The sequence below is a fragment of the Colletes latitarsis genome, chromosome 10, assembly GCF_051014445.1.
Source record: "Colletes latitarsis isolate SP2378_abdomen chromosome 10, iyColLati1, whole genome shotgun sequence".
NCBI classification, from domain to species: Eukaryota; Metazoa; Arthropoda; class Insecta; order Hymenoptera; family Colletidae; genus Colletes; species Colletes latitarsis.
In genome coordinates, this window is record NC_135143.1 from 28,526,379 (window position 1) to 28,549,490 (window position 23,112).

Here is a 23,112-nt window from a genome sequence, read left to right on the forward strand (position 1 = left end):
TTTTAGGAAAAGAGTCGCGTTCGCCGCGACGTACGCGTCTCTGTGTGTTTGTGCGCGTTGGGGGAAGAGTGAAAGCGACAGAAAGACCGAAAGAAAGTATCTCTGGAGAATGATAGCGAGCGGTTGTGTAACCGTGAAGAAAATTTTAGTGACTGATAGGTTGATTGACGAAGAGAGAGAAAGGTATGGCGCGGAGCGTGGGAGACAGAGAGAGACGGGGATAGGAACGACAGGTGCGCGCAGCAATGGCGCAGAAATCGTTGCTCGGTTCAGAAATAACTGTAATTGCTCGATCGAGGAAATTCTAAAGGAAGAAACCAAGGCCCAATAAAGCATGGTTACCCTTTAAGGGGGTTTCCTGGTTTTGGCGACCAGAAAAGGCGCTTTCAACTTTTACAATCGTCACTATTTTGTATTGAAAAAAATTCTGCGTTCAAAAGTTTTTTGTGTTACGAAAGTACAAAAATCGAGATGTTGAAAATTGTGATGTCTTCAGGAAAGGTGGCATGCAACAACTAAACTCACTATCACTTTTTATATACATACAGGGTGTTCAGCCAACCTTGGGAAAAATTTTAATGGGAAATTCTAGAGGCCAAAATAAGACGAAAATCGAGAATACCAATTTGTTGATGGTGGCTTTGTTAAAAAGTTATTAACGTTTAAAGTTCCGACCGTACTGAATTCTTTTCTAGAAAGTGGGTAGGATTTCGGGGGTACGTCTATTCACCAAAAATAATTGTAATTAACCCCCGCAACCGATAATATTTTTTTTTGAACGATTTGAAACTTTTTAATTTTCGTCGAAAAATTTAGGCAACTACCACCTATCGATTTTTCTTAAATATTCGTTTTTGATTTTTGATAATTTTATTTGACGCCTTACAGAAAAGTTGTCTAATACTTTTCTGTAGGTACCCATGAGCTCTACTTCAGAAAAAAGTTTCATTTAAATATATTCACTATCGTAGGAGTTATGGCTGTTTGAAAATTGAACCACTTTTATGGGGTTTGTTCTCATTTCAGGAGGTCAAGGACCAACTTTTCGAATATTTTTATAATTGCTACATATTCTGCACTAAAATACGCGGCGTTTGGCTTTTTCAACATTAAAATCGACCAATCCGTTCAGAAGTTATGGCGGTTTAAAGATTCGCATGTAATTTACGGGAAGCATTTCTGGCCTAAAATTAGATTTTCGGTAAGGAATTTTTTTCTCGAAAATGGTTAGGATTTCGAAGGTATGTCTATTGACCAAAAATGATTATAATTGATCCCTGCAATCAAAAATAATTTTTTTAGAACGATTTGAAATTTTTTAATTTTGTCGAAAAATTTCACAACTTCTCGCATTTTTTTCTCGTAGCTGGGTAAGATTTCGGGGATATGTGTATTCATAAAAAATGATCGCAATTGACCCCCGCAACCGAAAACAATTTTTCCAGAACGATTTGAAAAATTTCTTTTTCGTCGAAAAATTTCAGCACCTACCCGAATTTTTTTCTCGAAAGTGGATAGGATTTCGAAGGTATGTGTAATGACTAAAAATGATTGTAATTGACTCCCGCAACCGAAAATAATTTTTCCAGAACTATTTGAAACTTTTGAATTTAATTGTTAATAACTATTTAACGAAGCCTCCATCAAAAAATTGGTATTCTTGATTTTCGTCTTATTTTGACCTCTAGAATCCTCTATTCAAATTTTCCCCAGGGGTGGCCGAACACCCTGTATATTTCGCAATAGATGCAATCGTGATGTGTCACGCTTAACTGCCCACTTATAATTGCGTTTCATACATTTCGTCGACTGTCAACTGTCTTGCTACCTTATCCTATACTATGGTTGGTAACTCCCATGTCTATATTACTCTCAGAATACATTACAAAAATCTTTTGACATTTTTAGCTTTTATATCATGGAATATGTGTACACGTTCAGCGAATCAGTCCAACAATTCGTTTAGAAACTAGTTCAACCTTCACCAAATGCTTTACATTCGTAGGCCCTGATAAAGTACAAACACTGAGATATTGAAAAAAAAAAGGAAACGTACTATGTAGACAGTATGTTTTCATCGCCAAAAACCAGAAGTGCCTCGATCGAGCGTCGCGAGGTGTAAATGCTACACACGTTCGCGCGATAAAACGCCTTCTAATTATTGTACGTACGCGAGAGCCTCCTGGGGTACTGGCCCCAGAGGGCGGATCATTTAGGACAAGTGACGTATCCCCTAGTTAAACGTCTCGAGCGACCTTGACCTATGCGATACATCGAAATACGTAGGAGCGTCGCAAAATTGGGTTGCCTACTCTCAACTCTCGACCTTTTTTCGTTGCCCTCCTACTCCTTGCTCCTCGACTCCATCCCTCCTTCTTTCGTGACGCTGATCTGGGCTTCTCCTCTTTCTCTCGTTTTCTCGCGGAGGTGCAATGCAGGGGCTCGTAAGGAGAACGGAAAGCAAAGCGGAGCATCGTGTTTATGTAGGTAGGTAGGTTGCACGACGAGGTCTCCGAGAACGATCTCTTGACGAACGCACGGATCTGCACGCGAGCTAGCCTCAACGTTCCACGAGACGCCACTCTCGTCGACTAATACGGTCGTTCGAGGGGCTTCGAGTGTCCAGAGATTAAGAAAACAAGTGGAAGATATCCTGTTCGCCCTGCTCTCGCGCGGATCCTCTTTGTTTATTTGTTAATTGGCGACGGTGCATCGATCTTAGTTGCGTCTTCTCGATTCCCACGCTTCGCTCTTAAAAGCATCCACTCGAAGCTGGAATAACGGTCGAAAGTAACGCAATCTCTCGTCAAGCACGCCCTCCTTCGCAACAAACGCCTGTGACGAGTGCTATCCGGTACGTACACCCTGAATAGAGTTGGTCTACGCGATCACGGACCGCGGGACCACGAGAGATCGACGATATCGAGAGCCAGACGCTCACGCGGCGCCCCACTTCCGTGACATCACCGATTTCGTACGCGTGTCTGTCTAATTATCCCACAGGACACCGATAAACATTTACCAATCTCGAACCAGTTCTGAAACTCAAAATTCTTGAGATCGATAATGTTGGAATTCGGATGGTCAAGTAAGGCTCTTTTCGTATTATAAGAGTTTATTCATTTACATTGAACTCAACTAGGAAGAATAAGGGAATTTGCAATGGACTTTGACTCTTCGACGAGGCGTTAACACCCGCAGACTTCTTGGGCAACTCTGAGCAACTTATACACACCGGGGATACACAGGGTGTTCGGCCACCCCTGGGAAAAATTATAATGGGGGATTCTAGAGGCCAAAATAAGACGAAAATCAAGAATAAAAAAAATTCAGTACGAGCGGAACTTTAAACGTTAATAACTTTGTAACAAAGCCTCCATCAACAAATTGGTATTCTTGATTTTCGTCTTATTTTGGCCTCTAGAATCCCCCATTAAAATTTTTCCCATGGGTGGCCGAACACTCTGTATATGTCTTAGCAATAGTAGGGGCGGAGGACCCTTAGACCTAATGACTAAACGGGCCTTGTGACTAACAGACGATGACTTATCGATGTTTGGCTTATTGGTCATCCAACAATAGACGTCGATCTTGTTTGTTTTTTTTTTAAATTGAAAAAATCATGAAAGGTTTGCATCCCATGGTCTCAGTCTATACGTAACGAGTATGGACAATTTTCCCCCATGTTCTTGTTGCTAGTCTTCAAAGAATCTCGCTTAATGGCGTCCGTAATTCCCATTGCCATTTAAGGAAGTCTTGATTTCGAGGACGATAAGAAGCACTTTCCAAGTAATTTTTTGTCTTTTTTAAACCGTGGTGTAAGCGAATACTCTTAATGTCGCCGATGGATGTCGGCGCGCTGACTTCAAAGACGCCCCTTTGTAATTGGGCCGCGTTCCGGGCATGATCTCGAGTCTTCGAGAAGGTGTCGCCAGTAGGAGGACACTGCGGTTCTCGTTTATTTTATTCCTTACCAAAACACGTATCTTGAAAAAAAACGTGGCTTAAAGGTGGTTTCTTTCGCCCTCAAAACCGGAAGACCTCAATTTATTCATTGATTTTGCTCCCCCCCCGGAAGGTTCGTGAGAAATGTTTCGAATTACTCTGGCGCGCGTAGCAAATGGCTTCGAATTCGATGCACTTATTCTCCGTGTGTTCTACTTGTTCAAGCAATTACTAAACGCTCCGAAGGGTTTTCACATTTTTCACTCGGTTCCCGAGCGAAAGTCTGCGGAAACGTCTCCTCCGCCATTATGTTTTCCCCCCCGTGAACGTGGTCGAAATTTCGTCGTTGATATTTCACCACCGACAAGTTCGTTTCTCCGCTGGTGCTTTAACCAAGAAAGCAAAGCGAAAGCGCGCTCGACGGTCGAATTTCCACGCAAGATAAGAGACGTGTAACGTTGCTAAGGTATTCTTGCTACATTAACCGACGAACGGCCTCGATTCTCAGCCTTTTCTCGCTCGTTTCACAACCAAAACCGTTGAAACACTGTTTCGAGTCGTTACCGAACGCTTTAGAAAGCTTTGCCTCCGTTCCTTTTTTTCCTTTGGCTGTCTCTCGGTAAAAGTCGATGGGAATGTGGCAAGCTGCGCTCGATATTTCCCTACGAAAGAACCATCTTCGATATTGAACGTCCAAGTTGGGGAAAAATACACTTTAAACATAACACTTTGCGTTTGTAGTCATTCCTGGGCCGAGAAAATATTCTTCCATATATGCGAGAGTGATTTAAAGAAAATCACGTAAGACTCGTAACACTGGAAGACAATATCTCCTAAACGAGCAGTTTCCAGAGGAAAAATTTCTTTTCCTGCGTTCGTACGTCGAGTCTAGATTAGACTCGATAGCAACGTATAGTCGAGCCTCGCGTTCTGCTCGTGGGTCTTCTGTACATGGATTTTATTTTTCTTTTATGGTGCAACAAGGTTGTTATGATCAAAGGGAACGGTGTTTGAGCCGTCGTTTTCGCTGGATCTGATCGTGGCATCTTCGTGGCGTTACCCTGGCGTAGTACGTGCACTGGCCAGGCTCTATCTGTGATCTAGGCTAACCGCGATCTTCGTTCTCGTAAGTAGGAGCGTAACCCCGTCACTGTAACGTGCCACGGTACCATCGTCGTATCGCGTATCACCAACGGTTACTAATACATTCGATGGTTAGATGCAGCATGCACTCGATGCATCTAAATACCGCGAACACGAAGAAATGTATCCGGGGTGTATAGAGGGTGTTCGGCCATCCCTGAGAAAAATTTTAATAAGAGATTCTAGAGGCCAAAATAAGACGAAAATCAAGAATATCAATTTCTTGATCGAGGCTTCGTTAAAAAGTTATTAAAAAATTAAATTGAAAAGTTTCAAATCATTCTGAAAAAATTATTTTCGATTGCGGGGATCAATTACAATCATTTTTGGTGAATAAACATACCCCCGAATTTCTACGCACTTTCGAGAAAAAAATTCGAGTAGATTCCTAAATTTTCCGATGAAAAAAAAAATTTCAAATCATTCTGAAAAAATTATTTTCGGTTGCGGGGGTCAATTACGACCATTTTTGGTGAATAGACATATCCCCGAAATCTTGCACATTTTCGAGAAAAAAATTCGAGTAGGTGGGCAAATTTTTCGACAAAATCGAAAAGTTTCAAATCGTTCTAAAAAAAATATTTTCGGTTGTGGGGGTCAATTATAATCATTTCTTGTCATTACGCATACCCCCGAAATCCTGCGCACTTTCGAGAAAAAAATTCGAGTAGGTGGACAAATTTTTCGACAAAATCGAAAAGTTTCATATCGTTCTAAAAAAATTATTTTCGGTTGCGGGGGTCAATTACGACCATTTTTGGTGAATAGACATATCCCCGAAATCTTGCACATTTTCGAGAAAAAAATTCGAGTAGGTGGGCAAATTTTTCGACAAAATCGAAAAGTTTCAAATCGTTCTAAAAAAAATATTTTCGGTTGTGGGGGTCAATTATAATCATTTTTTGTCATTACACATACCCCCGAAATCCTGCGCACTTTCGAGAAAAAAATTCGAGTAGGTGGACAAATTTTTCGACAAAATCGAAAAGTTTCAAATCGTTCTAAAAAAAATATTTTCGGTTGTGGGGGTCAATTATAATCATTTTTTGTCATTACACATACCCCCGAAATCCTGCGCACTTTCGAGAAAAAAATTCGAGTAGGTGGACAAATTTTTCGACAAAATCGAAAAGTTTCAAATCGTTCTAAAAAAAATATTTTCGGTTGTGGGGGTCAATTATAATCATTTCTTGTCATTACACATACCCCCGAAATCCTGCGCACTTTCGAGAAAAAAATTCGAGTAGGTGGACAAATTTTTCGACAAAATCGAAAAGTTTCATATCGTTCTAAAAAAAATATTTTCGGTTGTGGGGGTTAATTATAATCATTTTTTGTCATTACACATACCCCCGAAATCCTGCGCACTTTCGAGAAAAAAATTCGAGTAGGTGGACAAATTTTTCGACAAAATCGAAAAGTTTCAAATCGTTCTAAAAAAAATATTTTCGGTTGTGGGGGTCAATTATAATCATTTCTTGTCATTACACATACCCCCGAAATCCTGCGCACTTTCGAGAAAAAAATTCTTTACCGAAAATATACCGTGTGACCGGAAATGTTTCCCCGAAATTTCATTCGTATGTTTGAAAAATCATGACTTCTGAACGAATTGAAGGATTTTAATGATTCAAAATTCAAACTAGAACCAATAGTTTCTGAGATAGGATGCAACTAGAGTACCAAGGTCTGAGAATATAGTCTTCGGAGCGCGAAAGAATAATCCAGTAAGGAATGTGGGTCCTAAAAATGTACAGGATACGACTCAGTTGAATTTACTGCTTTGTACGTATACAGTATGTTTCCAAGCCATGGCTTTCGTAAAAAAACAATAGTAAAACGTTGCTGCGAACCGATAAATCCATACTTTCTGTCGATTTATGGAAGAAGAAAGGTTGGTGGCTGGGTTACGGCGTGGGTACGTTTCCCAACGGTCGAAGGAGCCACCGATAACAATAGAAAATACAATGGAAAAAGAAGACTGTAAGCAGATGCTCGAGCAAAGCCACGCCACCAGGCCAACGACTAATAGGCAGGAATTTTATTGTGCAGCAAGATAACGACCCTAAGCACTAGACTAAATTGTGCAAAGGGTTCTTATTGCGAAAAGAAATGAAGGGGGTCCCGAGGAATATGGCGGTCACCGGACTTGAACCCAATTGAGCTCTTGTGGGAAGAGCTCGATAGGAATATCCGGTTGTTCTGTCATCGAAAGGACACCTTTAACAAACTCCCTGCAATACGTCCGAATATCGTATACCATAAATTCGCGTCGAGTTTCTCGAGTCGAGAACGTCGAGGGAAATAAATTTGAATAGAATTCGTTACAAAACTGGGTAGAAAAATGAAAGAGTGAATTTCTTTTTTTTTTTGTTGAGCAAGCTTGCAAAATATCGCCGGTCGTCGAAGCGTTAACGTTTGTTATAAATTCCTCCGAGAATCGCCACGTTCAAAAACCGCGATACGATCTCGAAGGGTCTCCAGAGGCATAAGAATCCTCCCCGTTCGATCGACAGATTATCCTGCCAACGTCCCGATATTGTTACAAGATCGACGAGCCATGAAATCAAATTAATTGTACAATCACGCGTCTCCAATGCTTCATACGGCGTACACGAGCAACGCGTGGGTGCGATTCACGCTCGTGAGCGTGCGCGTGTGGGTGTGGTCTGTTGTGTTACGTGACCTCGTCGTTGTCGTACGGCTGAATAGGCTCGTCAATGGCTCGTTTCATTGAATTAAATAGGCCATTCGTGCATGAACATAATTACTCCCACCGACGGGGAGAAAAAGAAAAAAAATTGCAAAGCACGCTGACGGCGTCGATTCGTCTTTCCTCGGTCCACGAAAATCTCGTTTCGCCGTCTGGGATCGACGAACGCCGCACGGAGGCGAAAAATCATTCGATAGAAAATTCACTTTGTATTTTAAATTTATAATTATATTTGAATTCCCCCGGAATTGGCAGTCTTTGCTAAAATGTATACGCGAGCGTTCATCGCAAGGGGTGTTTAAAGAATTAAAAATACTAATCGCGTTTTCCCTGTCAGATTAAAATAGACGGTTTTATACGCTTTTTACACTGTGGCCATTTTTACCCCACGACGCCATGCGTGCACCTAAAATGTCACAGCACCGTTCGAGGGTAGAACAAAGGAAGTGCAAACAATAATAACACGTGAAACAAGATTTAAATAATCCTGTTCGAATTTGTATCTAACGATTTTACCAAGTCTTGCAACCTAACCTAAAGTCTATGCCCATGCACGAACGTGTCACGAGCCAAAGGTCCGAAAGAAAGGATTGTACAAATTTTTCTTGTAATTATAAAGAAAGTTAAATCTTTTGGTGTGTGATACGTCCGGTTAGTTAATTATTCTTGACACGCCACGAACGAATTCTGGCCCATTGTTGAGGACGGTACGCTAAACATGGCGCCTCGGTTAGAAATGCTGCCGATCGGTCGGTAATGAGGGCTGCGAAAGAAGGAAAAAAAAGAGAAAAAACTGCTGATTACACGTTTCGACATCGATTGTTGCGCAAACCGAGGCGTCTCTTGGCAAACCGGCGCGCGATCGCGGAATCGCATTGTTGCGCGAGTGGCTGTTCTACATTTTTTCGGAGGCGCGTGAATTTTAGGTTAGGCCGCTTACGTTCGATCGAAAACCGCCTCGCCGCGAGAATCGTCTTCGAGCGTTCCCTTGCGAGGTTACGTTCGCGTTCTAGAATCACGAATATTGTGCAACCTATCGCCGATACGTGTTGCATTGTGCTCAGTTTATTAAACTGTCCACATTTTGAAACCGAACCGATACGACGATATTCGAGGTTAGGTTCTCCGCTAGCAAAGATGAATAAAATTGTGCTCAGTCTTCAGAACACATTTTGAAACCGAACCGATACGACAATAATTTGAGGTTAGGTCCTCCGCTAGCAAAGATGAATAAAATTGTGCTCAGTTTGTTAAACCGTCCTCAGAACACATTTTGAAACCGAACCGATATGACGATATTTGAGGTTAGATTCTTCCCCGCTAGCAAAGATGAATAAAATTGTGCTCAGTTTATTAAACCGTCCTCGGAACACATTTTGAAACCGAACCGATATGACGATATTCGAGGTTAGGTTCTCCGCTAGCAAAGATGAATAAAATTGTGCTCAGTCTTCAGAACACATTTTGAAACCGAACCGATACGACAATAATTTGAGGTTAGGTTCTCCGTTAGCAAAGATGAATAAAATTGTGCTCAGTTTATTAAACCGTCCTCAGAACACATTTTAAAACCGAACCGATATGACGATATTTGAGGTTAGGTTCTCCGCTAGCAAAGATGAATAAAATTGTGCTCAGTTTATTAAACCGTCCTCAGAACACATTTTGAAACCGAACCGATATGACGATATTTGAGGTTAGGTCCTCCGCTAGCAAAGATGAATAAAATTGTGTTCAGTTTATTAAATCGTCCTCAGAACACATTTTGAAACCGAACCGATATGACGATATTTGAGGTTAGGTTCTCCGCAAGCAAAGATGAATAAAATTGTGCTCAGTTTATTAAACCGTCCTCAGAACACATTTTTGAAACCGAACCGATACGAGGATATTTGAGGTTAGATTCTCCCCCGCTAGCAAAGATGAATAAAATTGTGCTCAGTTTGTTAAACCGTCTTCGGAACACATTTTGAAACCGAACCGATACGACGATATTCGAGGTTAGATTCTCCCCTGCTAGCAAAGATGAACAAAATCGACAATGGTAGTCGACGATTGCCAGAAACATTACGTATAATATTTACCTGGAACGGAAATAGACGCTTGTAAAATTTTCAATACGCACTGCAGTAATTCCAGAAGAGTAGACAGTTGCTTTAAAAGAGCAAATAATTCGAGCGTTTAATTTGGCTGTTTGTCACAAGAGATGAGCCTGGCGCCGGTAAAAGTGTTAAACACGAACGAACTCTCGCGATTCCGTAGGATTTCATCTTTCGAAGTGCAGGCTTCGATAATTAAGTTACTATTAACGTAATTGCAGAGAAAGTTGTTAGTTTCTAGTCGTCGTCGTAGAACCGAGCCACGTATACGAAATACATTTCCCGAGATTTGTTCAAATTTCATGTACTGGTAGAGAACCTTTCGTACAATGTATAAGAAAACTTCGCTCGCGTTTCGAATCGAACGTTACGGCATTAAATAAATCGCTGACGAGCAAATTAAGTTTTATTCGCATTTCGAATCGAATGTTGCATAACGAATGTCGGCTCCGGCGATAAAAAAAAAAGGAAAACAACATAAAAGCAAATGATAATAATGAAAAAAAAATGGTTCTACAATTGCGCTCGAGCACCTCGAAACCCGACGATCCGGTAATTGCAGCCGATTAAACATAACAGTTTTCAGCCGTTCGGGATGTACCTACGTGTGCTCCAAATCGCAAGTAGAATGTGTTTGTGACTTCGCCTCGCGATAAGTGGACCGAGACGAAGTCCTGTCTCGTCACAACGAGCCTTTTGTACGTGCCTCGGCGATCTGTTCGGATAACGACTATGTAGCTGTTTCTTTTTTTTCTTTTCTGGCGTTAATCGGGAACGATCGTAACGGTGGCGCGTTAATCCGGCACGACGGCATAAATTTTGGGGATTCTGCTGTCTCCGATCGGTAGTAATTATGCGAACGACGGTGTAAGAATTCGTTGACTGGCTAAAAATAACTGACGGACACAACCGAAATGAAACAAATAAATTCGAAATGCGTTCTATTCTTCGACGATTCTAAAAATACATTTTTCTAGAAATGTAAAGTGAATCCCCGTCGTGAAGATAAGTTAAACGTTTCTCCGAATTGGAGGGATTCCCCTTGACGCCGGTGAGGCGTGAAAAACGACAGTTAAAAAACGATATTAGCTGGGGTACCGTCGACGACTTCTATAAAAGGCAATGTTTTTTTTCTCATTCTCGCTAGTTTTTCTTCGGTGTCGACTGCGTCCGTTGGTATAAGATAAAGACGACTCGGAGACTCAACGATATCGCTGTGTATAAATATCTGCTGGTGTCGAATTTCACCTTCGTTGTACGACAGATGTCCATCTCAACACTTTAGCGACCGGTAGAGGTTAACCCTAGGTTATCGCGTGAGAATATGCAAGCTTGTTTTTGTATACCCACAGAAATGTTAAATGAAATTTTGTGAATCTGCTTACAGTATTGTTTCATTAAATAACATTTTTTACATTCAAGACAACCGATTAATAGGTTACCGGTTGGTAAGTGTTGGCGACAGTTACATTGTAAGCTATACAGGGTGTTTGGCTACCCCTGTGAAAAATTTTAATAGGAGATTCTAGAGGCCAAAACAAGACGAAAATCAAGAATACCAATTTGTTGATGGAGGCTTCCTTAAAAAGTTATTAACAATTAAATTCAAAAATTTCAAATTGTCGAAAAATTCGAGTAACTGCTGAAAGTTTTGAGTAAAAAGAAAGACTTTCGAATCGTCTTGGAAAAATTATTTTTAGTTGCAGGGGTCAATTGCAAGCATTTTTGGTCATGAGTCACACCATCGAAATCCTACCAACTTTCGAGAAAAAAATTCGAGTAGATACTGAAATTTTTTGGCGAAATTAAAAAATTTCAAATCATACTAAAAAAATTATATTTAGTTACAGGGGTTAATTACTATCATTTTTGGTCATTACACATATTCTCGAAATCCTACCCACTTTGGAGAAAAAAATTCAGTAAAGTGCCTAAATTTTTCGACGGGAAAAAAAAAATTCAAATCGTTTTGGAAAAATTATTTTCGGTTGTAGGGGTCAATTACAATCATTTTTGGTGAATACACATACCTTCGAAATCCTATCCACTTACGAGAAAAAAATTCAAGTAGATACTGAAATTTCTAGACGAAATTGAAAAATTTCAAATCGTACTAAAAAAATTATATTTAGTTACAGTGGGCAATTACAATCATTTTTGGTCATTAAACATACCCCCGAAATCCTACGCACTTTCGAGAAAAAAATTCCTTAAAGCCTCTATCAATAAATTGGTATTTTTGATTTTCGTCTTATTTAGGCCTCTAGAATCTCTCATTAAAATTTTTCCCATGGGTGGCCAAACACCCTGTATAACCTAAAATTTGAAAAGTGTTAAGAATCATTACTGTTGGCAACTGTGCCTTAATCTGCTCGCGAAAAAACAACGTAGAAATGAGTTTCTCGTTCAGATTCGATGCTAGGGGAAAAGATACGAATGTCTCTAGAGCGATTACCTCAGCGAGATGACGTCGATCCTTGTGGCCGGGAATCTCGCGGAAAAGATGCTCTTTCGGGGCATTTTTACGACTCGTGACGGCACCCGAGCGATACTTAGTTACTGTTACGTTAACGGGGTGTTTCGTAATAACGCGCCGAGGCTAGATGTCTCCGGGAAAGCAACTGGCATTTAAGTCCACGGCGATATATTTGTAAATACATCGGTCCAGGGTCGCGTTGAAAAATTTATTCGCGACTAGGTTCGCCGGAGTTAAATTCAGTCTGACCTCAAAGGTGTGGCTTTGCCACGAACTTGGTCACGCTTCTGAATTTTTCGTCGACTAAAATTAGCCCACGTCGACTCGAATGCACCGTCGCCACTCCAACCATAGGAAAAAAATTCCCCATTGTCGGTCGACGATACACGAACGTCGACAAGCGAAACGGAAACGAAGACGTATTCAATTAACAACCGACCGTACTAATGTCGACGATTTGCGAGTATAATTTTTCAATAAAATTCTCTATCTCGTACGATTAGCATGGAAAGTAGCCGTGTACCGAACCCACAACGTTGGCGAGCGTGGGATGCAGCGATAACCCGTAGGTTCGCTGTTCAAAACACGTGATTGATCGCTGCCAATATATCGAATATTGCACAAGTCTCTACGATTAAATGACACGTGTACTGGCATGTTTTATTACATCGTAAACATTGCTGTCCACGCTTGGCGGAAAATAAGATATCCATTGGACGAAGAAACCGATTTGTTTGCTAGGTTAGGGCTGACACGGGAACCCAATGGGTTTTCACTGTTCCGTATAAGTGTCTATACTTAACTGCTCGAACGTTTTCTCTTGGGTCTTTCTTCCAATTTGATAAGAACCCGTTCGTTCCGAAGAGGATGAAACCCAGCACTCGGGTCAGTCGTTCACCTTTTGTTCGCTCGGTTGAAAAGCGTCGCAGCCCCACCTAGGTGTCGCGCGACGAAACGAAAAACCACCGGCAGCAAAAAAAGTCAACGCCCAATGCGCGACAAGATTTATCGTTGTCGCGGTATCTGTTACCCTTTTTCCTCGTCAATGAAACACGTGTTTAACGCTCTTACGAGATTGTCGCAATCTCCGGGGTCGCGACACAACGGGCCAGATCTTTCCTTTCGGTGCACCGGAGAGACCTAACGCGACGGAGAGAGGAGAACCCTTTCCTTCGTTTCCCTCGTCCTGAAATTGATTCGACGTCGGAGTTTCGTGTGCCGAAGGTACGCTCGTAATGCGCGATCGAGCAAACATTCTAATTTCGCCTAGTTCTCTCGGCCGGTTAGCTCGCCTACTTGCGTTTAGAGCGGCCGCGTACCGACTAGACCGAACCATGTCGACGATATAGGATTACCGCGCCGGTCGCGACGTTGGCTTTCTCGTCGTCGCTCGTGCTCGAGCGTCTCGCGAGAGAAATGGATCGCTGGCGAAGTCGTCGGGGTACTGGCCGGGTTCGAAATGATCCAGAGGGGGGTCACGGACAATGGGGGTTCGATCGAGACGAGAGATAGGAGAATTTCGACGCTGGAATCGATGCTGTTTGACCGAAATCGCGATCGAGGGCAGACACGAACGAACCTCGATCGAATCTGATTCCATTTATTTTGCACGTTCTTTAGGAGGGGTATTTTAGTCTAGAACCTTGAAAAAAAAAACATTTTTTTATTCCGTTCATATATCACGGTGGAAAAATTCTTTACTGAAAATAAAATCTGTGGCCAGGTGGACAAATCTTTCGACAAAATTGAAATGTTTCAAATCATTCTAGAAAAAATATTTTCGGTTGCGGGGGTTTATTACAATCATTTTTGGTGAATAGACATACCCCCGAAATCCTATCCACTTTCGAGAAAAAAATTCGGGAAGGTGTGAAATTTTTCGACAAAATTAAAAAATTTCAAATCGCTCTAAAAAAAATATTTTCGGTTGCAGGGGTCAATTACAATCATTTTTGGTGAATACACATTCCCTTGAAATCCTACGCACTTTCGAGAAAAAAATTCCTACAGCTTTCATTCCATTAAAAAACAATTTCTGTAATTTCGTTTCCTGTTTTACTTTTCTGTAATGGCTCGAAAAAATACGTAGGTCTACTCATATACCTCATCTGTGATGTGACTTCGTGAGCCAACCAGTTATCGGCCATAGTCACCTATATGTGACTTCACTAGCCAACTAGTTACCAGCCATAGTCACGTACGCGTGATTATACATATTCAGACGCTACGTCACCTTCCAGTTAACACGTATCGCATTCTGTCCGTCCATTCGATGAATATATAAATGAGAAATGTCCGAGGAAGGTAGACTTAATTATAAACAGGATATATACATTACATAAACATTGCGAAATTTTTCCCTGAATAAAATGAATAAATTCCTGCCCAAAACCGTACGTTTCGTAATCGTGTTCCACTTCTGGATAGAATTTCACTTCTTTTCACAGACTTGCGAATTTCTGACGACGATCGTGTCCCATCCGGGGTCTAAACCGCAGAACTTCCGATCAACGTTCATACAGACTCGAAACGTGTGTCTCTGGGTACGCAAGCACGTTATTATATTAGAAATAAATATATTCAAGCTTGAAACGCGTGATTCGAGGATAAGAAGAACGGGAAAAGTTTCCAGGAAACTCGATACTTCCGTCGACGACGAAAGACTTCGGTAACGAACGGCCCGGATTCGTGGAATACCGAAATCCGCGCAGAAACGTCAGCCTTCTTGGTAAAAATATTGCGGAGTCCCCCAGAATTCGAATGAAAGGCTACACCTACAAAAGCAGACCCGTGGCTCGCTGGAAGCGGCACGAAAATCGATGCTAACTTCGCTACGAAACTTTCGGTCGGAAGTATTCCTGTAAGGACGCTCGAAGCATCGACCAACATGGCGGAAAAGCACCTAGACGCGGTGGTTCTTACAAGACTCACGGAACTCGTCGAAAATACCAGTTTTTAAATATTATTTATGAGCAATTTATGTTTAATTTGATTAGCGTATCGATACGAGTAGCCGCCATATTTGTTATCGAGTTATTAACTGTTTATGCAGCGGCGAAAAGGTACTGGAAATGACGACTCGACGTATCTTAGCCACGATTGCAGATCCTCGTTTCTCCTCCTTAGCAACTCCTTGACATCCTCTTATTCCATTCTTTTTCTGTTTATTACCATTTCACTGTGCCCGTTTCTTTGGAAATATTCTTCCCTTTCAATAAAACCACGCTTGTTCCGTTTCTTCTGAAACTTTCCTTTCCGTTTCCACTACTTTTTCTTCGCATTTCATTGTCCTCGATCCCATCTTTGGTCCTATCGTTCTTTTAAAAAGCAACGCGTCCCCGAGCACTCGCGTTACGCTTCCTCAATGTCAACGAAATCCCCGAACTATCGAGGGTAAAGAAAAAAAAAAAAAAGAAACTGATCGATTTGTCGCGGAATGACCCAGTAATAAGGGTAGAGAATGTGTAACGCAGCGTGCAAAGTCGTCCGGCGTGGAAATTCGAACGAGGGTAATGGAAAATCGTGATAATGAGTACGGCGAAGGAGGACGAGAGAGGAGAGGAATGCAAGCAAGGCATTAGAGAGATAGGATATAAGAGAGGAAGAGAGAGAGGGAGAGTTTCTCAAGTGATGCGACCCTGTTTCGAAACGGCGCACTCCGTATTTGCATGGCTCACAAATACCATCGCGAACCGTTCCAAGATCGCTCGTAAATCAACGACGCCGCGCGTCGACGCTTCGTTTTCATTATCGGCGCGCGCGAAAATTAAAGACAACGGGAGGAACGTCGAGAACCAGCGTCCCGTGCCTTTCGAATTCAATGCTAGATTTAAAAGCCCCAGATTCGTTGCACGGTCTGCGATTATCGTTTATTAATCGAGTATCTGGCCGTTATTTAAATTCAATTTTCTCGAAAACGAAGCCCTCCGTTTCGAACCACAGAACTTGCCTGACACAATTTGTACCCACGTATTACGGACCGTCTACCACAAAAACCGCGGAAACTTTCAGGCTGACCCGATAAAATGTCCGTAACGTGATTTTACGATACTCGACCACTTCGAAGCTTCTGAACGTTGCAGAAACGATCGTCAATGGTTAATAAGAGTCTGAAACGAACTACCCTAACCCTACTTTTACGTATTCCCAGGTGTGCATGTAACCCCTTAATTAATCTACGGCAGAAAGAGACGTAGGCACGTGGCCGAGCATTGAAACCGCGCAGGAAACGTCGTTAAATGGACACGTGACGCGTGTATGCGCGCGCGAGCGAGCGCGTGAGTGTGCGTGCGTGCACTTCCGGAGAACGCTGAATGGGGAAAGTGAAGATCCACACGCGTGTGGCTGGCGCGGCGGTGGAGGGAAAAAAGGCGGCGACAGTCGCGCCGCGATCGTTCGTAAACGGGGAACCCCGTAGTTAGTTCCGTGGACGCGACCGACGACAACGACAGGGGCATCGAGCGCGGTCTATTTGATCGGGGACGTGGCGGATGACACTATGGAAGGGATCCGACGGAGGGGGGTAACCGATCGGTGGGGGCAAGGAAGAAGCGCGAGAGGGGGCAGGTAGGCGCGTGCCACTTAGCCCACCAAGAAAACGCGGTCATAGCCTCGGCACATCTGACTCGTCGTCGAGCCGCTCGACTCCGCGAGAGGCGACCAACGTCGCTTCGGAGACCTTTCGGGTTCGCGAATCCTCTTTCTCGCGCCTACGCAACGATGTTACAGTGGGGCATTCGCACCCCAAACGCGGTAAAAAGAGAAAAAACATGATTGAAATATCACCTAGGAGTAAATAGTACAGTGTCTGACCCTTTAACGTTGGGAATCAGGATCGACCAAAGGGTAGAGAAAGTAATAGAGACTGATGAAAATTACGCCATCGATTAAAAAACGGTACCAATGTCTTTTTTGGTTTACAGTTTCCACGCTCTCCGGTCGATCGAAATGAAGATAGCAACCAGGTGTGTCAACGATACAGCCTCGTTTTTTCCACGACACGTAGATGACATCTAAGACAAGCCCGACCAGAATTTAGTGGCACGATGCGCGTCGACGCTGCTGGTTCCAGCTCGGGAACGGGATTACGGGCTACGTCAGCTGCCGCGAGAAGAAACAGCTTGCAACTTTGTGGCTCCATTACTTTCTGCCCTCGAGAGAAGGGGGGAAAAAAATGAGAAAAGAGAGAAGGGGGGAAAAAAATGAGAAAAGAGAGAAAGATTTCTCGCGAACAACTTCGTAAATCGTTTGGCGTGCCGCGTAAATATTTTTTAGTTCCAGGCTGAGAGGGGCGGGGATGGGGATGCAGTCAGATTTACGCGCGTGATTCGAACGATCCTGCTGAAACGCTTAACAGCTGGCGCGTTAACGCGCGGTGCAGCCTGTTTTACGATGCTCTTGTACATTCGAAAAAATGTACTTGCGATTCCAACCACTTTTATTTCAATCGATACATCATGTCCCCCGCCCCCCAACCAACGGAAACGTTTTTTTTCTCTCTGTACCTGACCCATCCGGAACGTCCAATTGAATCGATCCGAATTTCCCGCCAAATAAAAGACGCGTGCGAGAAAAAAAAGAGCATCATCGAGTCCAGCAGCGCAGCTGGCGCGAAACGGCATATCGTCGAAGTGGCCCAGGGGCGTAACCAGCAGTGGGTCGCGGCCGAAAAGATGCCTATCGCGGAGAAGGTTCCACTGGACGAGAGAAGGTCGCCGATTTCACGAGCTCCCGCTCTTTTACGGGCCGACGACGCTGGGTTGCCCCCGAAACCCTCATACCTCGATGCGCCAGTAGAGATATCTCCTTTTCCGCGGTTTTCTCTAATTGAACTAGTTCTCTGAATCGTCGCCGACGTTTCAAGGACCTTAGCGCCGCGCCAGAGCACAATGGCTACCGTCCAGCAGCGAACGACCACCGAGAGTTTTCTCTTGAATCGAAACGCCTCCTACGCCATTGATGCCGGGCGTATCGCGGGTCCCGCCGACTCGAAACGCGATTTTCCTCGGTTTCGTTCCCCGTACCGAGGCCACTTTCGAATATTCGGCCGACACAGCGCGGGAAATACGTCGTCGAGCGTCGGAAAAGCCCCGACGGGCGTGTCTTCGAACGGAGGGGGCGCCTTCCTAGGCGAAGAAAGTGTTTTCCAGAGGTGAAAGCACGCGCACGTGGCCCCGAAACTTCGTGGACACGCTTTGTTGCGACAAAAAGAGAAATCGGAATACAATGGGACCCCGGGGGAAACGAATTTTTTTCCAGAAATGTTGGAAAACGCTGCATCAGACTCATCGTTACGGTGAGTTCTTCGACTATTTCCCTGAACGAAGATGGAGACCTTACGAGTGTCGACACTCGGCCGACACGTAACGAGAATGAACGGACGCGTTTGATCGCGGCCCATAGAGAATCGGCGGCATTTAACAGTAACGTAATCGGGTGCCCTCTCCCGCGTTCGTATATCTTTTCGAAGACGAGGCGATGTCCTACATTCGCGGCACGAGGCTCCCGCCGTGTCTGGTTGCCCCTCTTTTCCACCTGGTTCCTGGCCCCGGTTATATTTAGTCGATATTTCATCCGTTTCACGCCGAAGCCGATTAAAGCTGATTATTGCGCCAGGTCGAGGTGCCCGCCCGAAGCGGACGGGTTTTCCCGTTGCACCTTCCACGCAACGCCAAAGAAACGCAAATCGCTGGTTCACGAGCACGCGGAACCGTTTACAGATCGTATCGCGTACGATGCACCTAGCGTAATCGCCAGCCACCGGGGGAAACAGAGGTAAACGGTTGTTGGCCATCCGCGATAAAACTTTAAAACCTATTTTCTAACATCTACACCCGCAAGATTTCGAATTTAATAACTTTTTAAAATCTAGACATCGATTTATAGTGTAAAAATCCTATATTTAAATTATAGTCATAAGAGAATTTTTACCTAGATCGACGTCACTGTACACCCCTGGCCCTTTTCCATGGCTGACGTTCACTGCACATGCGTGAGTGCGACTGGGACTACAGTGGTGCTGCCTAACGTCGCGAAGCGTGGCGTTCGTTTTTTCGTGTGACTATGGCCGTGCACGTTGCGACACGTGTTGCTCGCCTTTGTTTCGAGTATACAGGGTGTTCGGCCACCCCTGGGAAAAATTTTAATGGGGGATTCCAGAGGCCAAAATAAGACGAAAATCAAGAATATCAATTTGTTGATGGAGGCTCCGTTAAAAAGTTATGAACAATTAAATTCAAAAATTTCAAATCGTTCTAGAAAAATTATTTTCGGTTGCAGGGCGCAATTACAATCATTTTTGGTGAATACACATACCTCCGAAATCCTACCCACTTTCGAGAAAAAAATTCGAGTAGATACTGAAATTTTTAGACCAAATTAAAAAATTTCAAATCATACTAAAAAAATTATATTTAGTTACAGGGGTTAATTACAATCATTTTTCGTGAATACACATACCTTCGAATTTCTACGCACTTTCGAGAAAAAAATTCGAGTAGATACTGAAATTTTTAGACCAAATTAAAAAATTTCAAATCATACTAAAAAAATTATATTTAGTTACAGGGGTTAATTACAATCATTTTTGGTGAATACACATACCTTCGAATTTCTACGCACTTTCGAGAAAAAAATTCGAGAAGTTGTGAAATTTTTCGACAAAATTAAAATACTTCAAATCGTTCTGAAAAAAATATTTATATTTGTGGGGGTTAATTACAATCATTTTTTGTCATTACACATACCCTTGAAATCCTGCGCATTTTCGAGAAAAAAATTCGAGTAGGTGGAGAAATTTTTCGACGAAATTAAAATATTTCAAATCGTTCTGAAAAAAATATTGTTAGCTGTGGGCGTCAGTTACAATCATTTTTGGTGAATAGACATACCCCCGAAATCTTACGCGTTTTCGAGAAAAAAATTCAGTACGGACGGAACTTTAAACGTTAATCACTTTTTAAGGAAGCCTCCATCAAGAAATTGGTATTCTTGATTTTCGTCTTATTTTGGCCTCTAGTATCCCCCATTAAAATTTTTCCCAGGGGTAGTCGAACACCCTGTATAATAAATCGTTAATTACTAGTAACAGAATCAAGTGTAACGTTTGTCTACCTATCCAATCCAAATCCAACCTCGTCTTAACCTAAAATCTGACCCGAGGAAAATGTGGTCTTCTGTGTTCGAAGAACCCGATCGACGAAAATATGGAACACCATATGGTAGTGCTTGAAATGGATAATTTATTTTCACACTTCTAGACTAGAATACAAGTTCGTCGCGTAGATGGAGAATCGGTGCCTTGGCACGGTCCTGGTTGGGAGTCGTTCCTCCGAACAAAAGCGCGGCTGATTCATCGGGCCGGTTACTGGGTTAACGCGAAAAGGATTTGCATGCCGGGTCACAATAATAGGCGAAAAGTTTATCAGATCGGTCCCTAGCCGTGGCGGGGACTGTTCCTGCCGGAACAAGAACAGCCCACCACCGACGGTACGCGTTTACGATGGTTCATGGAACGCGGAGAGGGGGGGGGAAACACTATCTTCGTTCCGCTGTGTCCCTCCCACTGAGAGACGTTGCTCTCGATAGAACGAGAACGCAGGTGACGGGTCACCGCCAGGCTATTTACCTACTTCAACCTACCTCGCACCTACTTCACCCGTTGACCTAAACCGGAGCAGCCTTCTCGTCCTTTTCGTATCCCAGTTCACTCCTCTCGAGCGGGGAGTACGTAAACTCGTTCGTTTGATAACGTTTTACTCGGTTGGCCGAGCCAAATTCGTGAAAACACAACTTTCAACTTCCGTGAAACCGAGTTTCGAATATTTCACACTAGAACTACCGACAATTATGGTGTATTCATTTGCACCAGAGATCAAAACGATAGATAAATTTCCAAAAATCCGGTCGAGTGAATTTTTTACAAATTTTCATCAGAAATTACGAACCGTTACGACCACTAGTGCGTTAAAATCTTTGAATACCGTATTTAGGTACTGCGACCAATTAAACGGTCCGAACAAGTACGTTTGAAAATAAATCGCGTGGCACGGCTCGTAAGATTAATAGTGTTCGAGCGATCTTGCGAAGAAACGATCGGTTATTTTCGAATTCTTTGGTCGTAGACCAGGCTTAATTAGAAACACCACGAACGGGATTCAGTCGCCGCGCGGCGAGGGATTCCTTTTTACGGAAGTATTTGCCTCCCCGTGCGCCATTTTGCACCATCGACCACGTCGCTGACCGTCGTAAAACCGCCGTAAAACCGACGGAACGATTTTGTTAACTGTCAAGCCAGCTGGATCGTCATGCGGAGCGAACGTCTAGGTCGCTCGATACGACCACGGCGATTGTAACCAGTATTGCTGGCAGGTAGGTTAACAGATTAATAGTTTGTGTATCTAGAAGGCGGCTTAACAACGAAACCAGGCCAGCATCGCTGGCATAAAGTTCGTCGATACCGCTACGCTGCCGATCGAACAAAAAGGGAAAAACGAAGATCGACTCGAGACGGATCCATCGCTCCTAGATAATAAACAGGTGACTAATACAAAGAGCTGTCCAGGCGATAAACAGCCGTTCGATGCGTCTTCTAATAAATCGTTCCGAGGCTCAACGCGAGCATCTGGCTGAACCTAACCGATAACGAGCGTACACGATCATCGAACAAGCTCCGTCGCCATTTATGATAAGAACCAATTTCAGAGACAAAGGCTTGCGTGGTTTAAACGCGACTGACCGAGATAATATTTTTGCACTCTCTTCTTCTTTTTAACGAGACAAATTTTAACTTTATTATAAACTCGACAAGTTTGTGGACAAGATTTATTATTTAAATCTGATTTTTAGATAATTATTTTTTTAATAGTTACCATTATGTAATCGTGAAGTACTCTTACGCGACTTTCGTACCATGTAGAGCTATGGCTGTCGAACGTTTTAGAAGGCGCCCCCCTACAAAGAAAAAATTTCTTGCGTGAAATTTTAATAAGTTTAAAAAGAATTGCGTAAACATTTCGTACCATCGTGAAATTACAATACGAAGCAAAATCTATTCTGAAGTTTACTCGAAGCACTGCTAATTGGGACACACGTGGAGATTCCTATTACCAAGGATTTTCGAACACCGAACATGTTAGTCTGAAAGCGGACACTGTAACGCCAGATGTGGCTGTCATAAATATTAAGACTGGGTTCTTTCAGAGACGGTCGATGACGCGTGCTGCGCGACGATGAACAGAAACAATATGGTTAATAAAATTAGTAAACACGTTTAACAAATTCAGAATACCAGATACATTTTCTATTTACTATACTATAACGAACGTTATCGACCAAAATTTGTCCAAAATGAATCACCATGAAGACACTGGCGGTACTGACGTCAAACGGAAATCTAGATGGGAAACAAGATGGAGACAACCTCCTCCAGTGTTCGAACAAACGAGCCCCGACCAACACCATGTTGCGAGTCGCGAGAACTAAAAATGCTCCAATAAATTTAAACTTCAATTCGCGTAGAACTAGACTTAGATACGTGCTTAGGTCAGGGACAGAACAACAGATCGATCAAATCGAACACTGTACCCAACCGAGCAAGGTCTTACGTCTAGCGATGAGATCGAGTCGCTCGCAAACAGCTTCAAACTTTTATTATACTCGACTAGCAACTGTAAACCTTTCGAAACAACCGATATTTTGTTACATTTTCTTCAAGAATATATGTACGAAAAGCTATG

At 42.9% G+C, this 23,112-nt stretch overlaps 1 protein-coding gene across 5 annotated transcripts in view; it reads right to left on the minus strand.

Annotated features, from left to right (window-relative positions):
• The window catches only part of Rdx (BTB/POZ and MATH domain-containing protein rdx), a 131,844-nt gene that overhangs the window by 81,839 nt on the left and 26,893 nt on the right, over positions 1–23,112 (minus strand). For 2 of the 5 annotated variants that reach the window (XM_076775505.1, XM_076775506.1), the window contains exon 3: positions 22,246–22,327. The exons of the other annotated variants lie outside the window; for them this stretch is intronic. The gene's annotated coding sequence lies outside the window, so the exon portion shown is untranslated. The remainder of the gene's footprint in view (positions 1–22,245; positions 22,328–23,112) is intronic. 5 annotated transcript variants of the gene reach the window in all.